At 48.0% G+C, this 10,056-nt stretch overlaps 1 long non-coding RNA gene across 1 annotated transcript in view; it reads right to left on the bottom strand.

Moving 5' to 3' along the window:
* The window catches only part of LOC142024726 (uncharacterized), a 9,632-nt gene extending 171 nt beyond the window's left edge, over window positions 1-9,461 (bottom strand). Inside the window, exons 1-5 of the long non-coding RNA XR_012648512.1 lie at window positions 9,107-9,461; window positions 7,934-8,267; window positions 2,277-2,393; window positions 1,846-2,018; window positions 1-1,257 (exon numbers count right to left, since the gene is read on the bottom strand). The exon at window positions 1-1,257 is cut by the window's left edge and continues 171 nt beyond it. This is a non-coding gene — a long non-coding RNA (uncharacterized LOC142024726). The remainder of the gene's footprint in view (window positions 1,258-1,845; window positions 2,019-2,276; window positions 2,394-7,933; window positions 8,268-9,106) is intronic.
* Window positions 9,462-10,056: the final 595 nt, after the last annotated feature.

Here is a 10,056-nt window from a genome sequence, read left to right as displayed (position 1 = left end):
TGCTTCATGACCTCTCTTGATTTGTACTCTACCCTATGTCACCATGACACTGGCCCATAGGCTCCCTCAAGAGCCTATTTGCCAGAAAAAGTTAATTCAAAGACTGTCCAGGACAGTCCCAACCTGGGTGCAGTGCAGCAAAACAGGTGGAAGGCTGACAGTTGAAGAAAAAGTCAGCCTTCTGGCTGTTTGACTACACTGCACCAGGGTTTACAAATCACTGCAGTGATTTTGCACAGTAGCTGGATGATGACAAAATGAGTCATCTGACCCCAACACACACCACAGGTATTGCAACTGTTGCATTTGTACCAGTGTTACAGACCACAAGTGACAAAATGCTCTAGAATGAGACATTTAGTAGTTTGCCATTTAGAATAGTCTAGCCATCAAAGTTGCAGAACACTCAGTGACACCTTGTTACACAAAATTTCCTGTAAGCAATGGAGCATATTAAATAACCTGTCTACTGTTTGAGATTGCAGGAACATCAGTAATGCTCTTTCAGGATACTGTTAATTCTGGTATCTAGCAAGATGCCGACACCACTGCCCTACAGCACTCTAGCCATCAAAGCGACACAACGCTTTGCCTCCCAAAAAGTGGCATAAGTAAGCTCCCCATCTTCCAAATGGATAAGATGCATCCCCATCTTCTTCAGGGGCACGGCCCTTTGGCTCACAGGCCCAAATAGCTTCCTATACAAATGGGAAATTAGATACTCTCTCTCTCTCTCTCTCTCTCACACACACACACACACACAGTTCCCAGTGGCATGCACCCAGTGAAATCCCTTTCCCATTTCCTAAAATGCAACACAAACACATATCCAGATTGATAACTCTACTTCACTTGTGTGCCCGACCCTGACTCCAGATCTTCCAAATGCTTAAGACGCACCAGAGTTTATCAGGGACACGGACATTCACATTCCACTGAAATCTTCTTCAGAAAGAGAGACCTTCGGATCATGGACCTGAAAAACTTCCTATTCAAATGGGAAATGAGATTCACACATTTAATGCCCATAGATAAAATGACAGCTTTCAACAGACAAGCACATGAAGTTCCCAGTGACATACGTGCAGTGAAGTCCATTTCCCATGTTTAGCATGCAAACACAAATCTCCTGATCAATAACTATACTTAACTTGTGTGCCCCACAGCATATCCACTTCCACGATGGGAACGATTCCCCGACGCCACACATCCAAATGTCATTGCTTCTTCGTCAAATTGGACATCTCGGCACAAAGCCTACAATGACAAAGTTTAACATAAGGGATTTTTTTGGGACGTGGCAAGCAAAACCCTAAATACTGTTACAAACCATCAGCAACTGGACAAACAGAGTAACAATGAGGACAGTAGCGACTTTTGATAATGTACAGAGTGCTTCGCTCACTCAGCAAGCCTAACATTGGGTGGCCACTCACACTAATATATAGACAGAACCTAATGGACTGACATGGAGGCTCAGTGGCTGCGCCAGTAATACATATGGCACTCCCCAGGTGGAGCAAAAATGCTACACCACCCCTAAACCTATTATCCCAATGGGCCACCCATACACACTGTTGTTCCATGACTACATGGGATCACAGTGATTCCAAAAGGGAAACAAAAAGGCATTAGCCCAGTTAACCATCTGGGGTCACCATCAGGAAAACACTATTCTCATTCTCCAGCGTGTCACTGTTCTCCCATTTTAGATTTCTTTATGTGCTACCCAGAATGGCCAGCCGGTATCACTCTTGGTCCACGAGTGAAGAGCTATGGATATTACCAAAAGTACCTGGCCACTTGAGGGCCCTGCGTCTGTGAAGAAAATGCTATGTGCCTTACCCCAAGTAACCACCTGAGGTCACTGTTGCCCCATTAGGAATTTTTCAGGCGTTGCCTCGAATGGCCACCTGCGGGTACTGTGTCTGTGAGGAAAATGCTCCATGCATTGCCCAGAGTGCCCAGTATCACTGTTGCTGCATGAGACTTGTTCATGCATTGCGTCAAATGACCACCTGAGGGCAAAACAAAGAAGCAGAAATGTAGCACTTCAAAGACTAACAAAAAGATTTATTCAGTGATGACCTTGTGCAGTACAGACCTGCTTTATCAGATCTGAGGTCACTGTGTCGGAGGCAAACACTCTGTGTATTACCCCGACAGCCCACCGAGTGTCACTGTTGCTGCATTATAAATTTGTTCATGCACCACAAAAGCAGTGATCGATGATACGTGGAGCATTTCTGGCTAGAGATGGAGAACGCATCTCTTACCTCACAGATGCCACCACTTGTTCTGCTCCCGCCTCTGCCGGTATTGCCAGAAACGATGTGGACTAAGCGGGATGAACTTCGCATGGTTCGCTTGCTCACCTCTGGACTCAGATCCACCTGTGGTGCACAAACACCGCATTATTCATGAAAGCCACAACAGCCTATTACCCCACCCCCATGCTCAAATAATCTATCCATCACCCCAGAAAAGCCCCAGCACATTCATAGCCACAATGAAGAGGTGACTGATTGTTTAAACGTGGCCCTCCAGCTTGCCCAACCCCACAGAGGTGCATCGTTACCTAGGCTGCTTGCAGCCTCTTCAGAAAATGACAAGCAGACAGAAAAAGGTAGGCGTGACCAGTGCTAGAAAGTAAAAGGATGGGGCAGGATTTTCTGGTCAAGAGACTGTGCAGCCTGACCTATCTTGACCAGTTTTTCCATTCAAAGGCAGTTTGTTAATTAAAGTAGCAGCTGTGGGGGGTTTTCTACCCTGCTTAACAGCTAAAAGTGCTGGGACCTGAAATCACTTGAGATGGTATACTGTTTCTGCTCAGCCTGCAAAAATACCAAGAGTAACAAAATGATAGGCAGGGGTCACCGCCAAGAGGTGAAGGACAACACGTGGTGTGTCCTCTGGTTCTGGGTCTGCTCTGACAAAAGGCAGCAACCGTGAGTGGAGCATTTATATCTACAAACTCAGGTTGTGGTGTTGGACTTTCCAGCTTTCATTAGATGATTTTCTACACTCAGACTGCATGCTTGTGAGGGAGGAAGTGTTGCCCACAAGTTGTGGGTAGATTTCCCAGGTTACAGTGGGGGATGGGGCAGGAAGGAGAATTAGCAGGTTGTGTTTTATTAAGGGAAAGGAATCCTGTGAACATTTAGTGGAGCTTGGGCTGCTGCAGGCTCCACATGGAAGCAGGGTTACACAGAGGTTATTTTACAAGTAATCACGAAAAATACAATTTTTCTTTAAACAGTGCTATTGAAGTGACTAAAACCTACATTTATAGTCTAGCTGGACACTTAAACTGTTTAACTTATTATATTGTGCTTTGTCATGTACTGACAATTGTTACCAACATGGTGGTCTGTCAGCTGTTTTTACAGGTTCACCTACAGGCATGTACTCACCCTGTGTGCTGCCCTGTCTCTGCCCAGATAGCCAAACACAGGATTCTAAAAGAACTCCCACTGACCACAAAAATCAGATAATATATGAAGGTACCAGGCCATATTTATTGTCAGTGAAACAGGCCGCATCCTATCCAACCTCCCACGTGACACATATGAAGGCAAGCAAATGCTTCAACAGCCTGTAACTGAGATCAAAGGGATTACTATGTGAGTTTGTGAAACAGAAAATAAAATTGCTGTAGTAGTAAAATGATGTTTGCCTTTATAATAATGGTAGTCCATTGATCCGATCATGACAAATCTGTGCAGATCATGCGTTACTGGTCTTATGGTGTGCCTTCTGGTGACTGTATAAGCCAGTTCTAGAGGTGCACATTTTGCCGCAGATGGTGCATGGGAAGTTTGCAATCTGTGGGTTGTGCATTGCTGATGTTCTGTGACATCGTTCACATGCCTCTTGTAGATGCCGGCAGCAGTCTTCCTCAAAGGCAATGCAGGTATTTCTGACTGTTGCACGCCACTGTGTTCTGCCACTGGCGGCTTCCTCAAGGTCCCTAGGTTTGATACTGCTGTACTGCAGATTGGCTTTGATGGTATCCTTGTAGCATTTCCATGGACAACCTATACGCCAGATGCCCTGGGAGAGTTCACCATACAGAAGCTGGCAAGGGATTCTGTTGGCATCCATGCGGCTGACATGACCAGTCCAACGTAGATGTGACTTCATAATCATCATTTCGATGCTTGTTATCTGGGCTCTCTCGAGGACCTCAAGATTGGGCACTTTGTCTTGCTAGCAGATCTTCACGATGTTACAGAGGCAGCATATGTGGAATGCTTCAAGCTGCTCGATGCGACACCTACATAGTGTCCATGTTTTGCACCCGTACAAAACAGATGAGAGAACAACAGCTCTGTACACAAGCAGTTTTGTTGACATCCAGATGTTATGGTGGTTTAGAACTTTGACACGCAGACAGCCAAGTGCCTGGCTCACTTTGGATATTCGCGTGTTGATCTCATTATCCAGTGATCCATCGCTGGATATGACACAACCCAGGTATTTAAAGTTCTCCACTACTTTAAGCTGAGTGCTGTCAATGGAGATACTCAGGATAGGAGCATTTGATCCAGGTGCAGGTTGATGGAGAACTTCTGTCTTTCCAAGGCTGATAGTTAGTCCAAAAAGTTGCAAGTCCTCAGCAAACTTGTTGACAATGTGCTGAAAATCATTTTCAGTGTGAACCATAAGGGCACAGTCATCGGCAGAGAGTGTCTCAGAAAGGAGTTTCTGCACTGTCTTAGTCTTTGCATTCAGGCGATGGAGGTCAAAAAGTGAACCATCATGCCAGTATTTCAGGTATATACCTCGGTCCAGATCGTTCATTGCATAGGTAAGGACGCATGCAAAGAACAGGTTAAATAAGACAGGAGCAAAAACACATCCTTGTTTCACGCCATTGGTGATGTCTAAGGGGGCTGATGTGGCTCCCTCAGACAGTACTTTGCCTGTCATGGCACCATGGAAAAGGCATATAATCTGGACAAATTTTCTTGGGCAGTCAAGTCGTATTAGAATGGTCCAAAGGGCTTCCCTGTTGATGGTATCAAATGCCTTTGTCAGATCTCTGAAGACAGCATACAGGTGCATGTTTTGTTCAATGCACCTCTCTTGTATTTGTCTGACAGCAAACAACATATCGGCTGTGCTCTGGCCAGGTTGAAAACCACATTGACTTTCAGGTAGACTTGCCTCGGAAATACTGACTATTAGGTGGTTCAAGACGATGCGGGCGATGATCTTCCCTCCAACGGAGAGGAGCGATATGACTTTGTAGTTTCCACATTCTGCTTTGCTGCCTTTATTCTTGAAAGGGAAGACAATAATAGCATCGCAGAGGTCCTGTGGTATGTTTTCATCCTCCCAGATGCTGATGATCACGCTATGGAACACTGCTAGTGCTGCTGGACTTGCCACTTTATATATTTCTGTTGGTATCCCATCTTCTCCAGGAGCATTTCCTGAACTCATCTGGCTAACAGCTTTGTTAATTTCATCTATAGTAGGCAGAAAGTCAAGATCTGTCAGGACAGGTTGTTGTGGAATTTCATTGAGGACATTGTTATTCACGGTCAATGGTCTGTTAATGAGGTTGCTAAAGTGTTCTCGCCATCTTTCGTTGATGCCCTCTTTGTCTTTGACCAGCGTTGTGTTGTCTGATGAGAGCAATGGGGTAGTCCTTGGTTTAGAAGGTCCACAGACAGTCTTAATAGCACTAAAGAACAACTTTGAGTTGTGGGTCTCAGCATAGTGCGCAATTTCTTTGGCTTTCCTCTCCCACTAGCTGTCTTGTATCTGACAGAGGTCCTTCTGTGTTTTGCTCTGAAGGTGCTTGAAATGGTCCCGTTTGGAGGCTGAGGAGGGGTCATTCTGCCATTCAATAAAGGCTTTTCTCTTTACTTCCAGTGCTGAACATATTTCTTCTTGGTTCTCATCGAACCAATCCTGATGCATTCTTTTCTTTGGTGCAAGAGATGTTATTGCTGTGTGAGTCACTATCTGCTTGAACTGATCCCACTTTTCAGTTACAGTACTGACCAGTTGACCATGGGATGTTAATTTGTCATCGAGACTCTTCTGAAAATTGTTTAAACATTGGGCATCCTTCAGTCTGGCTATGTTAAAAGCAGGTTGCACATGCTTAAGGCATTTGTGCCGAGAGGGAGCGATGGAAGAGACATCCTGACTAATCTGATCTGTCCAGCACTCTGCGCCTCACATTACTCTGGTGATCAGTACGTCTCGGATGTCTCACCTTCTGACAATGCCATAATCTATCAGATGCCACTGTTTAGACCTACGGTGCACCCGTCGTTTTGTCAGGTTTTGTAATAGTCAAGTCGTTTTCAGAACAAAGGCTCAAAAGGAGTAGTCCATTGCTGTTCATTTTGCCTACACCATGCGGCCCGGTTACTCCTTTCCATTTCTCATTGTCAGCCCCAACTCAGGCATTAAAATCTCCAAGTAGGAATAGTTTGTCTGTTGCAGGTGTGGCCTTGATCAGTCTATCAAAATCTTCATAGAATTGTTCCTTTGAGCTGTCAGGGCATGTTAAAGGGGGTGCATATGCACTGATGATGGTGGCATGACATTTGGCGTTTAGCGGGAAGCGTAGTTTCAGCAATCTTTCATTGATACCCACTGGAAGGTCTGGGAGTTGATGCATCAGTGAGGTTTTTATTGCCAGACTGACTCCTTGTATTCTATCCTCTGTCTCAGTCTTACCCTTCCAGAAAAAGGTATAACCACTTCCTGGTTCACTCAAGAAACCTTCCCCAGCCAATCTTGTTTCACTTAATGCTGCTATGATCTGATGGGAAACTGTTTAACCTTGCAAGGCTGAAAGCTAAGTCTAAGGTGTGAGAAGTCCTCATCAGAGACATGCTGTTCACAGACGATGCTGCTGTAGTGTCTCACACAGAAGACCAACTTCAAAAACTGCTGGATTGGTTCTCCAAAGCGTGCAAGGACTTTGGGCTTACCATCAGCCTAAAGAAGACGAATGTACTCGGTCAGGATGTTGCTGAATCCCCATCAATCAGCATTGACAACTATACGTTACAGGTCATCCACGAGTTCATTTACCTCAGGTCCACCATCACTGACACCCTGTCGTTGGACACTGAGCTTAATAGGAGGATCGGAAAAACGGCCACAACTCTGTCCAGGCTCAGCAAGAGAGTGTGGAATAACAACAAGCTGTGCACTCACACCAAAATGCAAGTCTACAGAGCCTGCATCCTCAGCACCCTCCTTTACAGCAGCGAGACTTGGACCCTATATGCCCGCCAGGAAAAGAGGCTGAACGTCTTCCACTTGCGCTGCCTCAGGCGCATCCTTGGAATATCATGGAAGGACAGAGTTACCAACACTGCCGTCCTCGAGCAAGCTGGAATCCCAACCATGCACACCCTCCTCAGGCAGCGTCGACTCTGCTGGCTTGGCCACGTCCACAGGATGAACGATGGAAGGATTCCAAAAGACACCCTGTATGGTGAGCTAGCCTCTGGCAAAAGACCTCCCAGACGCCCCCAGTTGCGCTACAAAAATGTCTGCAAGAGAGACCTCAGAGAGGTAGACATCGAGCTGGACAACTGGGAAGAACTAGCAGACGACCGCAGCAGATGGGGGCAGGGGTTACACAAGGGCCTTCAGAAGGGTGAGTTGAAGATCAGACAGCTAGCAGAGGAGAAGCGAGCGCACAGAAAGCACAATAAGGACTTGCCAGACACCCACTACATCTGCAAGAGATGCAGCAAGGACTGTCACTCTTGTGTGGGTCTTTATAGTCACAATAGACGCTGTAAATGAAGTCCTCAACTGAAACTTTAAAGGGCGCGATCCATAGTCTATGCAGACTGAAGGATGCCTTCTACTACTACTACTACTACTACTAGCAATGTTATAGCAGGCTAGTTTGCCTTTATAGATCAAGACAAATTACAGTGAAACACACCATAATGCTGTCTTTGCTGGCAGGGGAGGGTCTTGGCAAGGATAAAAGCTCCCACTTGTGAGTACGTTCTGCGACCATAGTGAAAGTTGGGAGGAGGGAATGGAGTGCAGCAGAAACTGAGGATTCCCAAAGAATGAAAAAGGAATGTGCAGATGTGAGGACAGGTTGCTAGCCAAACAGTTGTGCAGGTGCTGCAGAATAGGTCAAGCCCAAATCTGGTCACTCTGCAGCTTGATTGAAGACTGGGAAAAAAGTCTCAGATTCCTTCTCCATGAGTGGCAGCATGGGTGTTCTGTCTTTCCACTACCCAGCACTCCTCATCTCAAGGATTCTGCTGTAATATACAATGCGCAGAAAAGGGTCTGTTAAATTCTACCTCAACATTGAAAGACTTCACTAATGAGCACATTTGTTGCACATCCAATTCCTTTTGCACTGATCCCAGCAAGATGTGCATCATTGCAAGCACTCTAAATATGGCGAGTGTGGAGGAAGGGGAGTGATGGGTGTGCACAGGGACAAAAGAAAACACAACTGTGGCTCGTGGAGCACCTTTCAACGGAAATCATTCTAATTACCCCATACTTCTCCATAGGGGGCAGAGGGCACAACTGCCATTTAAAAGGGCCTGGGTCTCCTGGCCAATAATCACAGCTACTATGACAGCACCAGCAACTGAAGCCCCAGGCCCTCTAAATCCCCACTATGCCACAGTACCACAAGCTCCAAACAATGCTCACAGCTGAGGGATGTGTAGCATTCTCCAAGAGGCGCTGAGGGCTGCCTGCCGCAACCCCTTTCTGAAGCATGGAGCCAGCCCCCGCCCCAAACTCCTTGCCCAGGGCACAGTGAGGTTGTCAATTTCCCTGCAGACATGTTTCACTCTACCAGACATCTAATTTCTGAGGGTAAGGAAAGAACCCAAGGCTCAACTACTGGATGATAATGACTTCCACCTTCCTCCCTGTGGAGCCCACGTGTGTATCATTTTTGTCCCTAAGCTTGTGCATGCGCAATGCCATGAGACAGAACCCTACAATGTCTCTTCCCATCCTACTCCTACTTCACGCCTTCATTGCCGCCTCCACCATGACTGGGTGCCCCCATCCCTGCAGTGCTCTGCTCCCATGCCACAACTTCCCCAAAGAGCCCACACCACCGCCCACCACTTACCATGTTGTGTGTCCAGCCTGCCCCGTTCCACCTCTTCCCCAAGCAATAAAATCTGCAGTAATAGCAAAGAACCTGGTGCCAGAGCAGGAGTCAGCCCCCTCACGCCCCAGTTGCACGGGCGGGTGCGGGAAGCAGAACAACCCAGCCCACTCTGCTTCCCCAAATCCTAGCCCGTGTGCCTGGTTTCACCCATTCCCTAAGCCTCCTCCCCCACGCTCCGGCTGCGGCTGAATCCCTCTACTGCCCACCGCCACCCGTGACTGCGCGGGGGGCGTGGGCTTAACCCTCCTGTCTGTGCCAGGTGCCCCCAGCCATCCTGGACGCCACGAAGCACGGGCCCCGCGGAAGTTTCCACAGCTCTGGCGCCTGGCGGCCCCTTACCCTTCTTCACCCCCGTGCGGGAGCACAGGTCCCTCTAAGCCACGCCGCGTGCAGTCCCCGCCCAACTCCTTCCCCTGGACAGCCAGGCAGCCTCGAGCCCAACCCTCTCCCCCAGCCAGCCGGGCACCACCGCACTCAGCCACGCCCACCAGGATCGGGGAGTGGCTCAAACCCTCCCCCCCACTACCTGCGCCCCACCCAGCAACACGTTCTGCGTGCGGTGCGGCACAAAAACCCTTCCCCCGGCTAGCACTGCTGGGCCGCACCTCACCCGCGATCACTGTGTGCATCGCCCCCAGCCTTCCCCCGATAGGGGGTGTGCATCATCCATAGCCTTCCCCCGAAGACTGAGCGTGCACCACCCCAATCCTTCCCGGCATGGTTACGTGCGCACTGGTCAAACCCTTCCCCAATGGCTGAGCGTGCACCACCCAATCCTTCCCCCATGGTTATGTGTGCATTATCCAAATCTCTTCCCCTCCCTTGTCGAGATGTACAGCATCTAATGCTTCCCTATTTCGGCGTGCATCATCCAACTCGTTCTTCCAAATGTGGAGGGTGCATCACCC

Source organism: Carettochelys insculpta, chromosome 22, assembly GCF_033958435.1.
Source record: "Carettochelys insculpta isolate YL-2023 chromosome 22, ASM3395843v1, whole genome shotgun sequence".
In the NCBI taxonomy this organism is placed as follows: domain Eukaryota; kingdom Metazoa; phylum Chordata; order Testudines; family Carettochelyidae; genus Carettochelys; species Carettochelys insculpta.
Note: the sequence above shows the minus strand (reverse complement) of the source record. Positions and strands in the feature narration are given on the sequence as shown.